The 22,099-nt window shown below is 51.4% G+C and overlaps 1 long non-coding RNA gene across 1 annotated transcript; it reads left to right on the top strand.

The window, feature by feature from the left end:
• Positions 1-20,137: 20,137 nt before the first annotated feature.
• Positions 20,138-21,757, top strand: LOC140582220 (uncharacterized). The gene is made up of 2 exons (XR_011985167.1): positions 20,138-20,324; positions 21,415-21,757. It is a non-coding gene; the product is annotated as an uncharacterized lncRNA (long non-coding RNA).
• Positions 21,758-22,099: the final 342 nt, after the last annotated feature.

The following is a 22,099-nucleotide window of genomic DNA, read 5'->3' on the forward strand; positions in this document are numbered from 1 at the left end:
CAGGCGCCTTCAACAGGAGAAAGCAGACAGGCGCCTTCAGCAGGAGAAAGCAGACAGGCACCTTCCGCAGCAGAAGGCAGACGGGAGCCTTCAGCAGGAGAAAGCAGACAGGCACCTTCAGCAGGAGAAAGCAGACAGGCACCTTCAGCGGCAGAAAGCAGACAGGCACCTTCAGCAGGAGAAAGCAGACAGGCACCTTCAGCAGGAGAAAGCAGACAGGCACCTTCAGCAGGAAGCAGACAGGAGCCTTCAGCAGGAGGAAGCAGACAGGAGCCTTCAGCAGGAGGAAGCAGACAGGCACCTTCAGCGGCAGAAAGCAGACAGGCACCTTCAGCAGGAGAAAGCAGACAGGCACCTTCAGCGGCAGAAAGCAGACAGGCACCTTCAGCAGGAGAAAGCAGACAGGCACCTTCAGCGGCAGAAAGCAGACAGGCGCCTTCAGCAGGAGAAAGCAGACAGGCGCCTTCAGCAGGAGAAAGCAGACAGGCGCCTTCAGCAGAAGGCAGACAGGCACCTTCAGCAGCAGGAAGCAGACAGGTGCCTTCAGCAGCAGGAAGCAGACAGGCACCTTCAGCAGGAGAAAGCAGACATGCACCTTCAGCAGGAAGCAGACAGGCACCTTCAGCAGGAGAAAGCAGACAGGCGCCTTCAGCAGGAGAAAGCAGACAGGCACCTTCAGCAGGAGAAAGCAGACAGGCACCTTCAGCAGGAAGCAGACAGGCACCTTCAGCAGGAGAAAGCAGACAGGCGCCTTCAACAGGAGAAAGCAGACAGGCGCCTTCAGCAGGAGAAAGCAGACAGGCGCCTTCAACAGGAGAAAGCAGACAGGCGCCTTCAGCAGGAGAAAGCAGACAGGCGCCTTCAGCAGGAGAAAGCAGACAGGCACCTTCAGCAGGAGAAAGCAGACAGGCACCTTCAGCAGGAGAAAGCAGACAGGTACCTTCAGCAGGAGAAAGCAGACAGGCACCTTCAGCAGCAGGAAGCAGACAGGTACCTTCAACAGGAGAAAGCAGACAGGCACCTTCAGCAGGAGGAAGCAGACAGGTACCTTCAGCAGGAGAAAGCAGACAGGTACCTTCAGCAGGAGAAAGCAGACAGGCACCTTCAGCAGCAGGAAGCAGACAGGCGCCTTCAGCAGCAGGAAGCAGACAGGCGCCTTCAGCAGGAGAAAGCAGACAGGCACCTTTAGCAGGAAGCAGACAGGCGCCTTCAGCAGGAGAAAGCAGACAGGCACCTTCAGCAGGAGGAAGCAGACAGGCACCTTCAGCAGGAGATAGCAGACAGGCACCTTTAGCAGGAAGCAGACAGGCACCTTCAGCAGGAGGAAGCAGACAGGCGCCTTTAGCAGGAAGCAGACAGGCACCTTCAGCAGGAGAAAGCAGACAGGCACCTTCAGCAGGAGAAAGCAGACAGGCACCTTCAGCAGGAGGAAGCAGACAGGCGCCTTCAGCAGGAGAAAGCAGACAGGCACCTTCAGCAGGAGAAAGCAGACAGGCGCCTTCAACAGGAGAAAGCAGACAGGCACCTTCAGCAGGAGAAAGCAGACAGGCGCCTTCAACAGGAGAAAGCAGACAGGCACCTTCAGCAGCAGGAAGCAGACAGGTACCTTCAGCAGCAGAAAGCAGACAGGCACCTTCAGCAGCAGAAAGCAGACAGGCACCTTCAGCAGCAGAAAGCAGACAGGCACCTTCAGCAGGAGAAAGCAGACAGGCACCTTCAGCGGCAGAAAGCAGACAGGCACCTTCAGCAGCAGGAAGCAGACAGGCACCTTCAGCAGCAGGAAGCAGACAGGCACCTTCAGCAGGAGATAGCAGACAGGCACCTTCAGCAGGAGATAGCAGACAGGCACCTTCAGCGGCAGAAAGCAGACAGACACCTTCAGCGGCAGGAAGCAGACAGGCACCTTCAGCAGGAGAAAGCAGACAGGCACCTTCAGCAGGAGAAAGCAGACAGGCACCTTCAGCAGCAGAAAGCAGACAGGCACCTTCAGCAGGAGAAAGCAGACAGGCACCTTCAGCAGCAGGAAGCAGACAGGTACCTTCAACAGGAGAAAGCAGAAAGGCACCTTCAGCAGCAGAAAGCAGACAGGTACCATCAGCAGGAGAAAGCAGACAGGCACCTTCAGCAGCAGAAGGCAGACGGGAGCCTTCAGCAGGAGAAAGCAGACAGGCACCTTCAGCAGGAGAAAGCAGACAGGCGCCTTCAACAGGAGAAAGCAGACAGGAGCCTTCAGCAGGAGAAAGCAGACAGGCACCTTCAGCAGGAGAAAGCAGACAGCCACCTTCAGCGGCAGAAAGCAGACAGGCACCTTCAGCGGCAGAAAGCAGACAGGCGCCTTCAGCAGGAGAAAGCAGACAGGCGCCTTCAGCAGGAGAAAGCAGACAGGCACCTTCAGCAGAAGGCAGACAGGCACCTTCAGCAGCAGGAAGCAGACAGGCGCCTTCAGCAGGAGATAGCAGACAGGCACCTTCAGCAGGAGAAAGCAGACATGCACCTTCAGCAGGAGAAAGCAGACATGCACCTTCAGCAGGAAGCAGACAGGCACCTTCAGCAGGAGAAAGCAGACAGGCGCCTTCAGCAGGAGAAAGCAGACAGGCGCCTTCAGCAGGAGAAAGCAGACAGGCACCTTCAGCAGGAGAAAGCAGACAGGCACCTTCAGCAGGAAGCAGACAGGCACCTTCAGCAGGAGAAAGCAGACAGGCGCCTTCAGCAGGAGAAAGCAGACAGGCGCCTTCAGCAGGAGAAAGCAGACAGACACCTTCAGCAGGAGAAAGCAGACAGGCGCCTTCAGCAGGAGAAAGCAGACAGGCGCCTTCAGCAGGAGATAGCAGACAGGCGCCTTCAGCAGGAGAAAGCAGACAGGCGCCTTCAGCAGGAGAAAGCAGACAGGCACCTTCAGCAGGAGAAAGCAGACAGGCACCTTCAGCAGGAGAAAGCAGACAGGCGCCTTCAGCAGGAGATAGCAGACAGGCACCTTCAGCAGGAGAAAGCAGACAGGCACCTTCAGCAGGAGAAAGCAGACAGGCACCTTCAGCAGGAAGCAGACAGGCGCCTTCAGCAGGAGAAAGCAGACAGGCGCCTTCAGCAGGAGAAAGCAGACAGGCGCCTTCAGCAGGAGAAAGCAGACAGGCACCTTCAGCAGGAGAAAGCAGACAGGGACCTTCAGCAGGAGAAAGCAGACAGGCGCCTTCAGCAGGAGAAAGCAGACAGGCGCCTTCAGCAGGAGAAAGCAGACAGGCGCCTTCAGCAGGAGAAAGCAGACAGGCGCCTTCAGCAGGAGAAAGCAGACAGGGACCTTCAGCAGGAAGCAGACAGGCACCTTCAGCAGCAGGAAGCAGACAGGCACCTTCAGCAGGAGAAAGCAGACAGGCGCCTTCAGCAGGAGAAAGCAGACAGGCGCCTTCAGCAGGAGATAGCAGACAGGCGCCTTCAGCAGGAAGCAGACAGGCACCTTCAGCAGGAGAAAGCAGACAGGCACCTTCAGCAGGAAGCAGACATGCACCTTCAGCAGGAGAAAGCAGACAGGCACCTTCAGCAGGAAGCAGACAGGCACCTTCAGCAGGAGAAAGCAGACAGGCACCTTCAGCAGGAAGCAGACATGCACCTTCAGCAGCAGGAAGCAGACAGGCGCCTTCAGCAGGAGAAAGCAGACAGGCACCTTCAGCAGGAAGCAGACAGGCGCCTTCAGCAGGAGGAAGCAGACAGGCACCTTCAGCAGGAGAAATCAGACAGGCACCTTCAGCAGGAGAAATCAGACAGGCACCTTCAGCAGGAGAAAGCAGACAGGCACCTTCAGCAGGAAGCAGACAGGCACCTTCAGCAGGAGAAATCAGACAGGCACCTTCAGCAGGAGAAATCAGACAGGCACCTTCAGCAGGAGAAAGCAGACAGGCACCTTCAGCAGGAAGCAGACAGGCACCTTCAGCAGGAGAAATCAGACAGGCACCTTCAGCAGGAGAAATCAGACAGGCACCTTCAGCAGGAGAAAGCAGACAGGCACCTTCAGCAGGAGAAAGCAGACAGGCACCTTCAGCAGGAGAAAGCAGACAGGCGCCTTCAACAGGAGAAAGCAGACAGGAGCCTTCAGCAGGAGAAAGCAGACAGGCACCTTCAGCGGCAGAAAGCAGACAGGAGCCTTCAGCAGGAGGAAGCAGACAGGAGCCTTCAGCAGGAGGAAGCAGACAGGCACCTTCAGCAGGAGAAATCAGACAGGCACCTTCAGCAGGAGAAAGCAGACAGGCACCTTCAGCAGGAAGCAGACAGGCACCTTCAGCAGGAGAAATCAGACAGGCACCTTCAGCAGGAGAAATCAGACAGGCACCTTCAGCAGGAGAAATCAGACAGGCACCTTCAGCAGGAGAAAGCAGACAGGCACCTTCAGCAGGAGAAAGCAGACAGGCGCCTTCAACAGGAGAAAGCAGACAGGAGCCTTCAGCAGGAGAAAGCAGACAGGCACCTTCAGCGGCAGAAAGCAGACAGGAGCCTTCAGCAGGAGGAAGCAGACAGGAGCCTTCAGCAGGAGGAAGCAGACAGGCACCTTCAGCGGCAGAAAGCAGACAGGCACCTTCAGCAGGAAGCAGACATGCACCTTCAGCAGGAGAAAGCAGACAGGCACCTTCAGCAGGAAGCAGACAGGCACCTTCAGCAGGAGAAAGCAGACAGGCACCTTCAGCAGGAAGCAGACATGCACCTTCAGCAGCAGGAAGCAGACAGGCGCCTTCAGCAGGAGAAAGCAGACAGGCACCTTCAGCAGGAAGCAGACAGGCGCCTTCAGCAGGAGGAAGCAGACAGGCACCTTCAGCAGGAGAAATCAGACAGGCACCTTCAGCAGGAGAAATCAGACAGGCACCTTCAGCAGGAGAAAGCAGACAGGCACCTTCAGCAGGAAGCAGACAGGCACCTTCAGCAGGAGAAATCAGACAGGCACCTTCAGCAGGAGAAATCAGACAGGCACCTTCAGCAGGAGAAAGCAGACAGGCACCTTCAGCAGGAAGCAGACAGGCACCTTCAGCAGGAGAAATCAGACAGGCACCTTCAGCAGGAGAAATCAGACAGGCACCTTCAGCAGGAGAAAGCAGACAGGCACCTTCAGCAGGAAGCAGACAGGCACCTTCAGCAGGAGGAAGCAGACAGGCACCTTCAGCAGGAGAAATCAGACAGGCACCTTCTGCAGGAGAAATCAGACAGGCACCTTCTGCAGGAAGCAGACAGGCACCTTCAGCAGGAGAAAGCAGACAGGCGCCTTCAGCAGGAGAAAGCAGACAGGCACCTTCAGCAGGAAGCAGACAGGCACCTTCAGCAGGAGAAAGCAGACAGGCACCTTCAGCAGGAGAAAGCAGACAGGCACCTTCTGCAGGAGAAATCAGACAGGCACCTTCTGCAGGAAGCAGACAGGCACCTTCAGCAGGAGAAAGCAGACAGGCACCTTCTGCAGGAAGCAGACAGGCACCTTCAGCAGGAGAAAGCAGACAGGCACCTTCAACAGGAGAAAGCAGACAGGCACCTTCAGCAGGAAGCAGAAAGGCACCTTCAGCAGCAGGAAGCAGACAGGCGCCTTCAGCAGGAGAAAGCAGACAGGTACCTTCAGCAGGAGATAGCAGACAGACACCTTCAGCAGGAGAAAGCAGACAGGCACCTTCAACAGGAGAAAGCAGACAGGCACCTTCAGCAGGAAGCAGAAAGGCACCTTCAGCAGCAGGAAGCAGAAAGGCACCTTCAGCAGCAGGAAGCAGACAGGCGCCTTCAGCAGGAGAAAGCAGACAGGCACCTTCAGCAGGAAGCAGACAGGCACCTTCAGCAGGAGGAAGCAGACAGGCACCTTCAGCAGGAGAAATCAGACAGGCACCTTCTGCAGGAGAAATCAGACAGGCACCTTCTGCAGGAAGCAGACAGGCACCTTCAGCAGGAGAAAGCAGACAGGCGCCTTCAGCAGGAGAAAGCAGACAGGCACCTTCAGCAGGAAGCAGACAGGCACCTTCAGCAGGAGAAAGCAGACAGGCACCTTCAGCAGGAGAAAGCAGACAGGCACCTTCTGCAGGAGAAATCAGACAGGCACCTTCTGCAGGAAGCAGACAGGCACCTTCAGCAGGAGAAAGCAGACAGGCACCTTCTGCAGGAAGCAGACAGGCACCTTCAGCAGGAGAAAGCAGACAGGCACCTTCAACAGGAGAAAGCAGACAGGCACCTTCAGCAGGAAGCAGAAAGGCACCTTCAGCAGCAGGAAGCAGACAGGCGCCTTCAGCAGGAGAAAGCAGACAGGTACCTTCAGCAGGAGATAGCAGACAGACACCTTCAGCAGGAGAAAGCAGACAGGCACCTTCAACAGGAGAAAGCAGACAGGCACCTTCAGCAGGAAGCAGAAAGGCACCTTCAGCAGCAGGAAGCAGAAAGGCACCTTCAGCAGCAGGAAGCAGACAGGCGCCTTCAGCAGGAGAAAGCAGACAGGTACCTTCAGCAGGAGATAGTAGACAGACACCTTCAGCAGGAGAAAGCAGACAGGCACCTTCAACAGGAGAAAGCAGACAGGCACCTTCAGCAGGAAGCAGAAAGGCACCTTCAGCAGCAGGAAGCAGAAAGGCACCTTCAGCAGGAGAAAGCAGACAGGCACCTTCAGCAGCAGAAGGCAGACAGGAGCCTTCAGCAGGAGAAAGCAGACAGGCGCCTTCAACAGGAGAAAGCAGACAGGAGCCTTCAGCAGGAGAAAGCAGACAGGCACCTTCAGCGGCAGAAAGCAGACAGGAGCCTTCAGCAGGAGGAAGCAGACAGGCACCTTCAGCAGGAGAAAGCAGACAGGCACCTTCAGCAGGAGAAAGCAGACAGGCACCTTCAGCAGGAGAAAGCAGACAGGCGCCTTCAACAGGAGAAAGCAGACAGGAGCCTTCAGCAGGAGAAAGCAGACAGGCACCTTCAGCGGCAGAAAGCAGACAGGAGCCTTCAGCAGGAGGAAGCAGACAGGAGCCTTCAGCAGGAGGAAGCAGACAGGCACCTTCAGCGGCAGAAAGCAGACAGGCACCTTCAGCAGGAGAAAGCAGACAGGCACCTTCAGCAGGAGAAAGCAGACAGGCGCCTTCAGCAGCAGAAGGCAGACAGGCGCCTTCAGCAGGAGAAAGCAGACAGGCACCTTCAGCAGGAGAAAGCAGACAGGCACCTTCAGCAGAAGGCAGACAGGCACCTTCAGCAGCAGGAAGCAGACAGGCGCCTTCAGCAGGAGATAGCAGACAGGCACCTTCAGCAGGAGAAAGCAGACATGCACCTTCAGCAGGAAGCAGACAGGCGCCTTCAGCAGGAGAAAGCAGACAGGCACCTTCAGCAGGAGAAAGCAGACAGGTACCTTCAGCAGCAGGAAGCAGACAGGCACCTTCAGCAGGAGAAAGCAGACAGGCACCTTCAGCAGGAGAAAGCAGACAGGCACCTTCAGCAGGAGAAAGCAGACAGGCACCTTCAGCAGGAGAAAGCAGACAGGTACCTTCAGCAGCAGGAAGCAGACAGGCACCTTCAGCAGGAGAAAGCAGACAGGCGCCTTCAGCAGGAGAAAGCAGACAGGCACCTTCAGCAGGAGAAAGCAGACAGGCACCTTCAGCAGAAGGCAGACAGGCACCTTCAGCAGCAGGAAGCAGACAGGCGCCTTCAGCAGGAGATAGCAGACAGGCACCTTCAGCAGGAGAAAGCAGACATGCACCTTCAGCAGGAAGCAGACAGGCACCTTCAGCAGGAGAAAGCAGACAGGCACCTTCAGCAGGAGAAAGCAGACAGGCGCCTTCAGCAGGAGAAAGCAGACAGGCACCTTCAGCAGGAGAAAGCAGACAGGCACCTTCAGCAGGAAGCAGACAGACACCTTCAGCAGGAGAAAGCAGACAGGCGCCTTCAGCAGGAGAAAGCAGACAGGCACCTTCAGCAGGAGAAAGCAGACAGGCACCTTCAGCAGGAGAAAGCAGACAGGCACCTTCAGCAGGAAGCAGACAGGCGCCTTCAGCAGGAGAAAGCAGACAGGCGCCTTCAGCAGGAGAAAGCAGACAGACACCTTCAGCAGGAGAAAGCAGACAGGCGCCTTCAGCAGGAGAAAGCAGACAGGCGCCTTCAGCAGGAGATAGCAGACAGGCGCCTTCAGCAGGAGAAAGCAGACAGGCGCCTTCAGCAGGAGATAGCAGACAGGCACCTTCAGCAGGAAGCAGACAGGCACCTTCAGCAGGAGAAAGCAGACAGGCACCTTCAGCAGGAAGCAGCCATGCACCTTCAGCAGGAGAAAGCAGACAGGCACCTTCAGCAGGAAGCAGACAGGCACCTTCAGCAGGAGAAAGCAGACAGGCACCTTCAGCAGGAAGCAGACAGGCACCTTCAGCAGGAGAAAGCAGACAGGCACCTTCAGCAGGAAGCAGCCATGCACCTTCAGCAGGAGAAAGCAGACAGGCACCTTCAGCAGGAAGCAGACAGGCACCTTCAGCAGGAGAAAGCAGACAGGCACCTTCAGCAGGAAGCAGACATGCACCTTCAGCAGCAGGAAGCAGACAGGCGCCTTCAGCAGGAGAAAGCAGACAGGCACCTTCAGCAGGAAGCAGACAGGCGCCTTCAGCAGGAGGAAGCAGACAGGCGCCTTCAGCAGGAGATAGCAGACAGACACCTTCAACAGGAGAAATCAGACAGGCACCTTCAGCAGGAGAAATCAGACAGGCACCTTCAGCAGGAGAAATCAGACAGGCACCTTCAGCAGGAGAAAGCAGACAGGCACCTTCAGCAGAAAGCAGACAGGCACCTTCAGCAGGAGAAAGCAGACAGGCACCTTCAGCAGGAGAAAGCAGACAGGCGCCTTCAGCAGCAGAAGGCAGACAGGCGCCTTCAGCAGGAGAAAGCAGACAGGCACCTTCAGCAGGAGAAAGCAGACAGGCACCTTCAGCAGAAGGCAGACAGGCACCTTCAGCAGCAGGAAGCAGACAGGCGCCTTCAGCAGGAGATAGCAGACAGGCACCTTCAGCAGGAGAAAGCAGACATGCACCTTCAGCAGGAAGCAGACAGGCGCCTTCAGCAGGAGAAAGCAGACAGGCACCTTCAGCAGGAGAAAGCAGACAGGTACCTTCAGCAGCAGGAAGCAGACAGGCACCTTCAGCAGGAGAAAGCAGACAGGCACCTTCAGCAGGAGAAAGCAGACAGGCACCTTCAGCAGGAGAAAGCAGACAGGCACCTTCAGCAGGAGAAAGCAGACAGGTACCTTCAGCAGCAGGAAGCAGACAGGCACCTTCAGCAGGAGAAAGCAGACAGGCGCCTTCAGCAGGAGAAAGCAGACAGGCACCTTCAGCAGGAGAAAGCAGACAGGCACCTTCAGCAGAAGGCAGACAGGCACCTTCAGCAGCAGGAAGCAGACAGGCGCCTTCAGCAGGAGATAGCAGACAGGCACCTTCAGCAGGAGAAAGCAGACATGCACCTTCAGCAGGAAGCAGACAGGCACCTTCAGCAGGAGAAAGCAGACAGGCACCTTCAGCAGGAGAAAGCAGACAGGCGCCTTCAGCAGGAGAAAGCAGACAGGCACCTTCAGCAGGAGAAAGCAGACAGGCACCTTCAGCAGGAAGCAGACAGACACCTTCAGCAGGAGAAAGCAGACAGGCGCCTTCAGCAGGAGAAAGCAGACAGGCACCTTCAGCAGGAGAAAGCAGACAGGCACCTTCAGCAGGAGAAAGCAGACAGGCACCTTCAGCAGGAAGCAGACAGGCGCCTTCAGCAGGAGAAAGCAGACAGGCGCCTTCAGCAGGAGAAAGCAGACAGACACCTTCAGCAGGAGAAAGCAGACAGGCGCCTTCAGCAGGAGAAAGCAGACAGGCGCCTTCAGCAGGAGATAGCAGACAGGCGCCTTCAGCAGGAGAAAGCAGACAGGCGCCTTCAGCAGGAGATAGCAGACAGGCACCTTCAGCAGGAAGCAGACAGGCACCTTCAGCAGGAGAAAGCAGACAGGCACCTTCAGCAGGAAGCAGCCATGCACCTTCAGCAGGAGAAAGCAGACAGGCACCTTCAGCAGGAAGCAGACAGGCACCTTCAGCAGGAGAAAGCAGACAGGCACCTTCAGCAGGAAGCAGACAGGCACCTTCAGCAGGAGAAAGCAGACAGGCACCTTCAGCAGGAAGCAGCCATGCACCTTCAGCAGGAGAAAGCAGACAGGCACCTTCAGCAGGAAGCAGACAGGCACCTTCAGCAGGAGAAAGCAGACAGGCACCTTCAGCAGGAAGCAGACATGCACCTTCAGCAGCAGGAAGCAGACAGGCGCCTTCAGCAGGAGAAAGCAGACAGGCACCTTCAGCAGGAAGCAGACAGGCGCCTTCAGCAGGAGGAAGCAGACAGGCGCCTTCAGCAGGAGATAGCAGACAGACACCTTCAACAGGAGAAATCAGACAGGCACCTTCAGCAGGAGAAATCAGACAGGCACCTTCAGCAGGAGAAATCAGACAGGCACCTTCAGCAGGAGAAAGCAGACAGGCACCTTCAGCAGGAAGCAGACAGGCACCTTCAGCAGGAGAAATCAGACAGGCACCTTCAGCAGGAGAAATCAGACAGGCACCTTCAGCAGGAGAAAGCAGACAGGCACCTTCAGCAGGAAGCAGACAGGCACCTTCAGCAGGAGGAAGCAGACAGGCACCTTGTTACGCCCCTCTTTGGGTTTTTGTTTATTTTGTTTAGGACTGCATTATAGGTTTTCTTAGATTGCAGGCGGTGGTATCAATCTCTAATTGTTTACAGGTGAGACCTGTTGGATGGGTGGAGTTTCCCCTACTAAAGCCCTGGGCCCTGGGTCTACCTGGACCGGAGAGAGATTTGTAGGATATTCGATGCCACGCTGAGTGTTCCTGCTGCTGAGACTTTTGTTGAGTTGATCTTTTGTTTTGTTGTTCTTTCGTGGTTCCTGGACATTTGCGTTGGTGTTTATATTTATTATTTGTTGTAAAATAAAAACCCTAAAACCAGTCGGTTTTGGTTTTGTTTATGTTGCGGTCATTGCTTTGGCCGTAACATAAATTGGGGGCTCGTCCGGGATCTTTTGAGTTAATCTCAGTAGCAGTTCGCGTGCGACCCTGTGGTGAGTTTGCTGATAGGTGGTGACCGCTGAGTCGTTGCACATCCCAATTAGGTAGCCGGCGGGCAGACTGAGTCTGTCATTTTATTTTGTTAGTTTGTTGTTTTTGATGGGATTTCTGACTCGGTACGTTTCGGGGTATGGGAGTAGACTGTGTTTTCGGTCGGCTCCCTGCTCGCGAGTTTAATGTTTAAAGTCGCCGGGTCGGGGAACCATTGAAGACTAGTGGGGAAGGTGAGTTAGATTTTTTTTTTTTTTGCTTTGTAAGTCAGGCTTGGGATGTGGCAGTGACGGGCTGTTTTACGTATAGCATAGCCTACTTTGTGGTCGCTTTGTTGTGCGCTATTGAGTGTAGCGATTAACAAGCTGTATTTTGGGTTGGGTCTTTGTTGGCTGCTTTGTTTGGGTTTTACCCGATTATTTGACCTAACCCGGCAGTTTGTCAGTTTAGTGGCGTGGTTTTGTGTGAGGACAACTTGTGGTCATGTGTTTGTAGGGAATTTTTGATGACCACTTTAGATTAAGTTGTTAAAATGCAGCCGTTTGTTTGTATGTTTATAAAATAAAAAAAAAAACATGGCTTCGGTAGTGCGGGAGTTTGTGGAGAATCCATCTCCGGAGGTGTTTGAGTCTCTAACTAAAGAACAACTTCTGAGTCTTGCGGAGTATTTCGATATTGAGTTGACAAGTTCTGAGAAACGGTTAAAGCATGTACTGAAAACTGTCTTAGTGCCTATCCTAGTTGAAAAGCGAGTTTTGCCACCCGTTGATATGAAAGATGCCATACGTATGAAGGAGCTCTCTATACGAGAGAAAGAAATTGATAAAGAGAGGGAAGCTTTGCACACTAAGGCACTGGAAAATGAGTTGGCATTGAGACGGTTAGCGCTTGAAGCTAGATATGAACATTTTGATTTCGAACAATGGGGAGGTTTTGATATCACTAAGTATGTGAAACTAGTGCCGCCGTTTAACGAAAAAGAGGTGGAGAAATATTTCCCACATTTTGAAAAGGTAGCAACAACTTTAAAGTGGCCCAAGACTGTATGGTCTTTGTTGGTCCAGTCTGTGTTAGTGGGAAAGGCACAGGAGGTGTATTCCTCTCTCCTGTTAGAGCAGAGCTCAAATTATGATGTGGTCAAGGCTGCTATATTGCGTGCTTATGAACTTGTCCCAGAGGCGTATAGGCAGCGGTTTAGGCAATACAAAAAACCTGAGCGTCTCACATATGTGGAGTTCGCTCGTGAAAAAGAAATGTTGTTTGATCGCTGGTGTTCTTCAAAAGATGTAGCTGATCAGGCAAAACTTCGAGATTTAATTCTTGTTGAGGAGTTTAAGAACTGTGTGCCTGATGTAGTAGCTACCTATTTGAACGAACAGAAAGTTAATACCTTGCATGAAGCTGCTGTTCTGGCAGACGAGTTCGCTTTGACCCATCGTGTTTTTTCTAGAGATTGGCGTAGATTGTCATTCCCCCCCATACAGATGAAGCCGTATCATCTTCCAGTAGTTCTGACCAGGCTTGTTTCTATTGTAAGAAGTTGGGTCATTTAGTGGCAGCTTGTCCTGTGCTAAAAAAAAAAACGGGTTGCAAAGAGCATTGGGTTAATAAAAGTATCCCCGGTGCATGGTAGACATTCGAGGTATGTAAGGATGGGGTATGCGCCTTTTATGAGTGATGGGTTTGTTTCACTTCCCAGTAGTAAGCAGCTTACCTTTGTCCGTATACTGCGTGATACTGGTGCAGCACAGTCTTTTATTTTGGCTGGGGTTTTGCCTCTATCGGACGAAACCAAAACCGATATTAGCGTTTTAGTGCGTGGGTTTGAAATGGGCTCCACTATTGTCCCACTTCATTTGATTTATTTGCAATCTAGCATGGTTACAGGTAAGGTTCTTGTTGGGGTTCGTGAAAGTTTACCTATTTCTGGTGTAACTTTTATATTGGGGAATGATCTGGCCGGTAGTAATGTGTGGGGTAATCCTGGTTCTGTCTTTCCTCATGTCGTTACAGTTCCTGATCGTTTCGACGTTCATGAGTGTGTTTTAAAACATCCTGACGTCTTTCCTGCTTGCGCTGTAACTCGTTCGATGACAAAGCGGAATGTAAATGTTGTGGGGGATTCCTCTTTACATAGTGACGTATTTGATCTGTCTGATACTTTCTTTGTTTCCCCAGGAGAGGTTCTGAAATCTGAGCTTTCTTCCCCTGTTTCTCTATCTGGTCCTGTGAGGAAAGTAGGTAAAACTGATGGTGTGAATCCTCTTTCTAAGGTAAACTTCATTACTGCCCAAAAGGCAGATCCCTCTTTAGCCACTCTGTTCCAGTCTGTGGTATCTGAGATTGAGGTTGATAAAGAGCCTCTCTGTTATTTTCTGCGTGATGGACTTCTGATGAGGAAATGGAGGCCTTATAATGCACCTGAAGAGTGGAGCTTTGTATACCAAGTTGTAATTCCAACTTGTTACAGGGGTGATGTATTAAAAGTTGCTCATGATGGTCTAGCTGGACACCTTGGTGTCACTAAAACACTTAACCGTGTATTACAACACTTCTTTTGGCCTGGGGTGAAGAAGGATGTGGTTCGGTTTTGTAAGACTTGTAGAGTATGTCAGATCACTGGAAAACCTAATCAAACTATTCCTCCTGCTCCTTTGTATCCTATTCCTGTGATTGGACAGCCTTTTGATCATGTGATTGTGGATGTTGTTGGCCCACTTGAGCGGTCTAAGGATGGCTATCAATATTTATTAACAATGATGTGTGTAAACACCCGTTTTCCAGAGGCAGTTCCTTTGAGGAAGATCACTGCTAAGGCTGTAACTAAGGAACTGTTAAAATTTTTTACATTGTTTGGTCTCCCTAAGGTTATTCAAACTGACCAGGGTTCCAACTTTACGTCTCGTGTGTTTGGCCAAGTGTTAGGACAGCTGCGTATACAGCATAACGTTTCCAGTGCCTATCATCCTGAAAGTCAAGGGGCCTTGGAGCGGTTTCACCAGACCTTAAAGAGTATGTTGCGAACTTATTGTGTGGAAACTGGTAAGGACTGGGCAGATGCTGTTCCTTGGCTGTTGTTTGCCTGTAGAGAGGTAGTACAGGAATCTCTAGGATTTAGCCCTGCTGATCTCGTCTTTGCCCATATACCACGTGGCCCTATGGCTGTTTTGAAAGATCAGTGGCTCAGTGATTCTCCTCAAAGTAGTGTGCTGAGTCATGTTTCTGATGTTCATTCCCGTTTACATAGGGCTCGAGAGTTGGCTAGAAAAAATCTTGAACGAGTTCAGGTGAAGATGAAGACTTGGTTTGATCGTAAGTCTAAATATAGACGTTTCCAAGTGGGTGAGCAAGTTCTTGTGTTATTGCCTATACCTGGGTCGTCTTTACAGGCTCGTTTCAGTGGTCCTTATGTGGTAGAACAGAGGATCTCTGATCGAGATTATGTCATAGCAACACCAGATCGGCGCCAAAAGAGGCGGGTTTGTCACATCAATATGTTAAAGCCCTATTTTGTTCGCCTTGACTCTGTTCCTTCCTGTTCTCCGCAACTAGACATGGACACCTTGGCTTCTGTCGAGGAGACAGGGGTGTTGTTGTCCTCTCTTGTGGAGGACTGTGAGGGTGCTGAATCGTGTCCCTCTCGTGCTGTTATTGAGGGGCGGCTTAATAACACTCAGATGCTTTCTATTTTGTCTGACTGTCTGTCACATTTGTCAAAATTTCAGGAAGCTGACATTCTGGAACTTGTAGGTCGGTATCCAGAGTTGTTCAGTGATGTTCCGAGGCAAACCCCTGTGATACAGCATGACATTGACGTTGGAAATACAGCCCCAATTAAACAACATCCATATCGTGTCAACCCAATAAAACGAGCGGTTTTAAGGACTGAGGTGGCATACATGCTTGAGAATGATATTGCTGAGCCTAGTGGCAGTGCTTGGAGTTCTCCATGTATCTTAGTGGGAAAGCCTGATGGAACTTTTCGTTTTTGTACCGATTATCGGCGTGTGAACGCTGTCACCAGGCCAGATTCTTATCCCTTGCCTCGCTTGGACGACTGCATTGATCGGGTGGGAGCTGCCGTGTTCGTGAGCAAGTTTGACTTGCTCAAGGGATACTGGCAGGTACCTCTTACCGCTCGTGCAAAGGAGATCTCTGCTTTTGTTACCCCTGACGATTTTTTGTCCTATAAAGTTATGGCTTTTGGAATGAGAAACGCTCCGTCTACATTCCAAAGATTGATTAATACCGTGATCTCTGGTTTGTCTGGTTGCGAAGCTTATCTTGATGATGTGGTTTGCTACAGCTCCTCTTGGTCAGAACACCTTTGTCAGATACAGGAGCTTTTCAACCGCCTTTCTGCTGCTAATCTTACTATCAATTTGGCAAAGTGTGATTTTGGGAAGGCCACTGTGACCTATTTGGGTAGAATCGTGGGAGGAGGACAGGTGCGCCCTCTAGATGCAAAAATTTCTGCTATTTGCAATTTTCCTGTTCCTATAGATCGTCGTGAGTTGCGACGATTTTTAGGCATGGTGGGCTATTATCGAGCCTTTTGTAAGAACTTCTCCTCTGTGGTCGCCCCTTTGACTGATTTGCTTAGCCCAAAGAAGCCTTTTGTGTGGTCTGGGCTTTGTAAAACCGCATTTGAGAATGTCAAGGCGTTGTTGATTTCTGCCCCTGTTTTAGCTGCACCTGACTTTTCGAAGCCATTTTTGCTTGCTGTGGATGCTAGCGAGGTTGGTGCGGGAGCTGTGCTTTTTCAGTTGGGTGAGGAAGATATTCATCACCCTGTTTGCTTCTTTTCTAAGAAGTTTAATTGTCATCAACAGCGGTATTCCACCATAGAGAAGGAGACCTTGGCTCTTGTCCTGGCAGTTCAGCATTTCGAGGTTTATATAGGTGCTTCCCATAAGGTTGTGGTGTACAGTGATCACGATCCTTTAAAATTTTTGGATCGTATGAGAAATGCAAATCATCGGTTGATGCGGTGGAGTTTGATCTTGCAACCATTTAGTTTAGAGATCAGGCATATTCGAGGCACAGATAATATTATTGCTGATACTTTATCTAGGGTGCCTTTGTGATGGGTTCTTTTCTGTAGTTTTACAGGTATGTTAAATTATTAAACTGTTTTTTTTCTTTTGCAGGGGGAATATCGGCATTGGGGGTTTCCTTGGTTATGGAGACTGGAGTCACCATTTTAGTGTGGGGGTGTTACGCCCCTCTTTGGGTTTTTGTTTATTTTGTTTAGGACTGCATTATAGGTTTTCTTAGATTGCAGGCGGTGGTATCAATCTCTAATTGTTTACAGGTGAGACCTGTTGGATGGGTGGAGTTTCCCCTACTAAAGCCCTGGGCCCTGGGTCTACCTGGACCGGAGAGAGATTTGTAGGATATTCGATGCCACGCTGAGTGTTCCTGCTGCTGAGACTTTTGTTGAGTTGATCTTTTGTTTTGTTGTTCTTTCGTGGTTCCTGGACATTTGCGTTGGTGTTTATATTTATTATTTGTTGTAAAATAAAAACCCTAAAACCAGTCGGTTTTGGTTTTGTTTATGTTGCGGTCATTGCTTTGGCCGTAACACACCTTCAGCAGGAGAAATCAGACAGGCACCTTCTGCAGGAGAAATCAGACAGGCACCTTCTGCAGGAAGCAGACAGGCACCTTCAGCAGGAGAAAGCAGACAGGCGCCTTCAGCAGGAGAAAGCAGACAGGCACCTTCAGCAGGAGAAAGCAGACAGGCACCTTCAGCAGGAGAAAGCAGACAGGCACCTTCTGCAGGAGAAATCAGACAGGCACCTTCTGCAGGAAGCAGACAGGCACCTTCAGCAGGAGAAAGCAGACAGGCGCCTTCAGCAGGAGAAAGCAGACAGGCACCTTCAGCAGGAGAAAGCAGACAGGCACCTTCAACAGGAGAAAGCAGACAGGCACCTTCAGCAGGAAGCAGAAAGGCACCTTCAGCAGCAGGAAGCAGACAGGCGCCTTCAGCAGGAGAAAGCAGACAGGTACCTTCAGCAGGAGATAGCAGACAGACACCTTCAGCAGGAGAAAGCAGACAGGCACCTTCAACAGGAGAAAGCAGACAGGCACCTTCAGCAGGAAGCAGAAAGGCACCTTCAGCAGCAGGAAGCAGAAAGGCACCTTCAGCAGCAGGAAGCAGACAGGCGCCTTCAGCAGGAGAAAGCAGACAGGTACCTTCAGCAGGAAGCAGAAAGGCACCTTCAGCAGCAGGAAGCAGAAAGGCACCTTCAGCAGCAGGAAGCAGACAGGCGCCTTCAGCAGGAGAAAGCAGACAGGCACCTTCTGCAGGAAGCAGACAGGCACCTTCAGCAGGAGAAAGCAGACAGGCACCTTCTGCAGAAAGCAGACAGGCACCTTCAGCAGCAGGAAGCAGACAGGCACCTTCAGCAGGAGAAAGCAGACAGGCACCTTCAGCAGGAGATAGCAGACAGACACCTTCAACAGGAGAAAGCAGACAGGCACCTTCAACAGGAGAAAGCAGACAGGCACCTTCAACAGGAGAAAGCAGACAGGCACCTTCAGCAGGAAGCAGAAAGGCACCTTCAGCAGCAGGAAGCAGAAAGGCACCTTCAGCAGCAGGAAGCAGACAGGCGCCTTCAGCAGGAGAAAGCAGACAGGCACCTTCTGCAGGAAGCAGACAGGCACCTTCAGCAGGAGAAAGCAGACAGGCACCTTCTGCAGAAAGCAGACAGGCACCTTCAGCAGCAGGAAGCAGACAGGCACCTTCAGCAGGAGAAAGCAGACAGGCACCTTCAACAGGAGAAAGCAGACAGGCACCTTCAGCAGGAGAAATCAGACAGGCACCTTCAGCAGGAGAAAGCAGACAGGCGCCTTCAACAGGAGAAAGCAGACAGGCGCCTTCAGCAGGAGAAAGCAGACAGGCGCCTTCAGCAGGAGAAAGCAGACAGGCGCCTTCAACAGGAGAAAGCAGACAGGCGCCTTCAGCAGGAGAAAGCAGACAGGCACCTTCAGCAGGAGGAAGCAGACAGGTGCCTTCAGCAGGAGAAAGCAGACAGGCACCTTCAGCAGGAGAAAGCAGACAGGCACCTTCTGCAGGAGAAATCAGACAGGCACCTTCTGCAGGAAGCAGACAGGCACCTTCAGCAGGAGAAAGCAGACAGGCGCCTTCAGCAGGAGAAAGCAGACAGGCACCTTCTGCAGGAAGCAGACAGGCACCTTCAGCAGGAGAAAGCAGACAGGCACCTTCAACAGGAGAAAGCAGACAGGCACCTTCAGCAGGAAGCAGAAAGGCACCTTCAGCAGCAGGAAGCAGACAGGCGCCTTCAGCAGGAGAAAGCAGACAGGTACCTTCAGCAGGAGATAGCAGACAGACACCTTCAGCAGGAGAAAGCAGACAGGCACCTTCAACAGGAGAAAGCAGACAGGCACCTTCAGCAGGAAGCAGAAAGGCACCTTCAGCAGCAGGAAGCAGAAAGGCACCTTCAGCAGCAGGAAGCAGACAGGCGCCTTCAGCAGGAGAAAGCAGACAGGTACCTTCAGCAGGAAGCAGAAAGGCACCTTCAGCAGCAGGAAGCAGAAAGGCACCTTCAGCAGCAGGAAGCAGACAGGCGCCTTCAGCAGGAGAAAGCAGACAGGCACCTTCTGCAGGAAGCAGACAGGCACCTTCAGCAGGAGAAAGCAGACAGGCACCTTCTGCAGAAAGCAGACAGGCACCTTCAGCAGCAGGAAGCAGACAGGCACCTTCAGCAGGAGAAAGCAGACAGGCACCTTCAGCAGGAGATAGCAGACAGACACCTTCAACAGGAGAAAGCAGACAGGCACCTTCAGCAGGAGAAATCAGACAGGCACCTTCAGCAGGAGAAATCAGACAGGCGCCTTCAACAGGAGAAAGCAGACAGGCGCCTTCAACAGCAGAAGGCAGACAGGCGCCTTCAGCAGCAGAAGGCAGACAGGCGCCTTCAGCAGCAGAAGGCAGACAGGCGCCTTCAACAGGAGAAAGCAGACAGGCGCCTTCAACAGGAGAAAGCAGACAGGCGCCTTCAGCAGGAGAAAGCAGACAGGCGCCTTCAACAGGAGAAAGCAGACAGGCGCCTTCAGCAGGAGAAAGCAGACAGGCGCCTTCAACAGGAGAAAGCAGACAGGCGCCTTCAGCAGGAGAAAGCAGACAGGCGCCTTCAACAGGAGAAAGCAGACAGGCGCCTTCAGCAGGAGAAAGCAGACAGGCGCCTTCAGCAGGAGAAAGCAGACAGGCGCCTTCAACAGGAGAAAGCAGACAGGCGCCTTCAGCAGGAGGAAGCAGACAGGCGCCTTCAACAGGAGAAAGCAGACAGGCGCCTTCAGCAGGAGGAAGCAGACAGGCACCTTCAGCAGCAGAAGGCAGACAGGAGCCTTCAGCAGGAGAAAGCAGACAGGCACCTTCAGCAGGAGAAAGCAGACAGGCACCTTCAGCAGGAGGAAGCAGACAGGCGCCTTCAGCAGCAGGAAGCAGACAGGCACCTTCAGCAGGAGGAAGCAGACAGGCGCCTTCAGCAGCAGGAAGCAGACAGGCGCCTTCAGCAGAAGGCAGACAGGCACCTTCAGCAGGAGAAAGCAGACAGGCGCCTTCAGCAGGAGAAAGCAGACAGGCGCCTTCAGCAAGAGAAAGCAGACAGGCGCCTTCAGCAGGAGAAAGCAGACAGGAGCCTTCAGCAGGAGAAAGCAGACAGGCACCTTCAGCGGCAGAAAGCAGACAGGAGCCTTCAGCAGGAGAAAGCAGACAGGAGCCTTCAGCAGGAGGAAGCAGACAGGCACCTTCAGCAGGAGGAAGCAGACAGGAGCCTTCAGCGGCAGGAAGCAGACAGGAGCCTTCAGCGGCAGGAAGCAGACAGGCGCCTTCAGCAGGAGGAAGCAGACAGGTGCCTTCAGCAGCAGGAAGCAGACAGGCACCTTCAGCAGGAGGAAGCAGACAGGTGCCTTCAGCAGCAGGAAGCAGACAGGCGCCTTCAGCAGAAGGCAGACAGGCACCTTCAGCAGGAGATAGCAGACAGGCACCTTCAGCAGCAGGAAGCAGACAGGCGCCTTCAGCAGGAGAAAGCAGACAGGCACCTTCAGCAGGAGGAAGCAGACAGGCGCCTTTAGCAGGAGAAAGCAGACAGGCACCTTCAGCTAGACCCTCACTGCAAAGGAGGAGACGGGGAGGCAGGAGGCTTTAAACAACACGGGCATAATGGAAAGTGTCTAATCAACTAATCAGTTTGAAGTGGGAGGCTGAAGCAGCACCCCTTAAATCTGGGGTTTCCACATCAGGTTAGGCAGGTTTCTCAAAATTGTAAACTTTTAAAAGCCTCTTTCCAGAAACACCCCCGAACCAACCTCACCTCCCTGCTACTGACCTCACTGTCCTACTGCCTTATCACACACACACACACACACACATACACACACATACACACACACACACATACGCGCGCATAGATCACTTTTGGGGACCTATGTCAGAACACCCTCACCTTGGGGACAAGGTTTTCCCAGTGCTTTGGAACCAAAATTATTGCTAAATACGGCTGATACGCATGCCGTCTACACGCCCATCAGTTGAAATTTCCAAAAAAATCAATTTTTAAAAATATGAAAAAAACCCTTGCAAATGAGGTCATGTATTTTTTAGGTGAATTTTGAGGACATAGTGACACACACACACAAAGTCCAGTTCAGCACTAATCTGAGGACATTTTTCACAAATGAGGACAAAAAACAGTTGTCAAGAAGAACTGACAATAAAATGTAATTCTCACTGTTTACAGTTTGCAAGAAGCATCAAATGCATTTTGTGATTGTTAGGAACAGTTTTTAAGTTGTTTGCTATTCATAACACGGGGGGGGGGGGGGGGGGACATGAATCTATAGAACTGATCAGGAGAATGAAGTGTTAATGTGCAATGGAAATGCTGCAGAAAATAAGCAGTGTATTATTATCCATCGTGACAAATGGATAACTAGGGACAAAAAATTGTGACTAACAAGAACTTTTTATTTACTGTTTTTTCCATCCTATATGTACGTATGTAGGTATACATATACAGTATACACACAGGTATAAAATGGCATCTTTCATTAAACAAGACATAAGAATATACATTTCAAAATCATAAAGTCATAACTTGCTTTTAAAACTTAAAAAAATAGCTGCTGTTTGAAATATAAAGACGTGAGGGCTGAGTGAACATATGAAGCCTCGTATAGCTCTCAACTCTACTGTTCTGAAAAAATAAGACTATTATTATTCAACCTTAACAAACTCTTTTGTTATTTGAAATACATCATACCTTTTCTCTTTAATGCTGTTATTCTATTTTTTACATAGAATTTAACCCCAGTCCATGTTCTGCTTTTCCAGGTTCTGCACTGAGACACTGGAGACACTCTTTCTTTCCAGGAACTCTACAAATTCTCATGAAGTTCATCATATGTCTCTCAACAGCTTTTACTTCCTCAACATTCCATGTTCGCTTGGATGATGCTTTGCCGCCACCACAACCAACATCCACATCTTCACTGTGAGACAGAGTAGAGTCAACAGACAAATTCTGTACATCACCAGACCTATGATCTTCAGGCAGACCATCATTCTGTTTGTCAGGTTCCTCTTCCTCAGAACTAGATGACTCATCAATGGTTGTTGGGTCGATTTTATAATCACAAACATTTCAGAAACGTATTAATAAACCTTTTAATTTAAACAGATTTCTGAATATACTTATTTAAAGATACTTTATATTTCTAATTATAAACACAAACATTTAATAAACTTTTCTAAATAAATCTTTAAGTTTAAAAATATTTATGACTATACAGTCATTTAAAGATACATTTAACAATACTAGCATACCATCTAGGTAGATTTCAATTTCATCCAATTTTTTCCCTTTGAAATCTGAAAGAGTTCCTTTTTCCATTGCCATTAACACTTTGCTCATTTTTGCCAGCTGAAGTGTTCCTTCAGGCAAGTGGTAATATTCCCTATGGACACGGATGTCATGGCCCAAAAAGTCAGCCAATTGGTCTGCTTCATTTTCTTCAAG

The sequence above is a fragment of the Paramormyrops kingsleyae genome, chromosome 24 (assembly GCF_048594095.1).
Source record: "Paramormyrops kingsleyae isolate MSU_618 chromosome 24, PKINGS_0.4, whole genome shotgun sequence".
Classification (NCBI taxonomy): domain Eukaryota; kingdom Metazoa; phylum Chordata; class Actinopteri; order Osteoglossiformes; family Mormyridae; genus Paramormyrops; species Paramormyrops kingsleyae.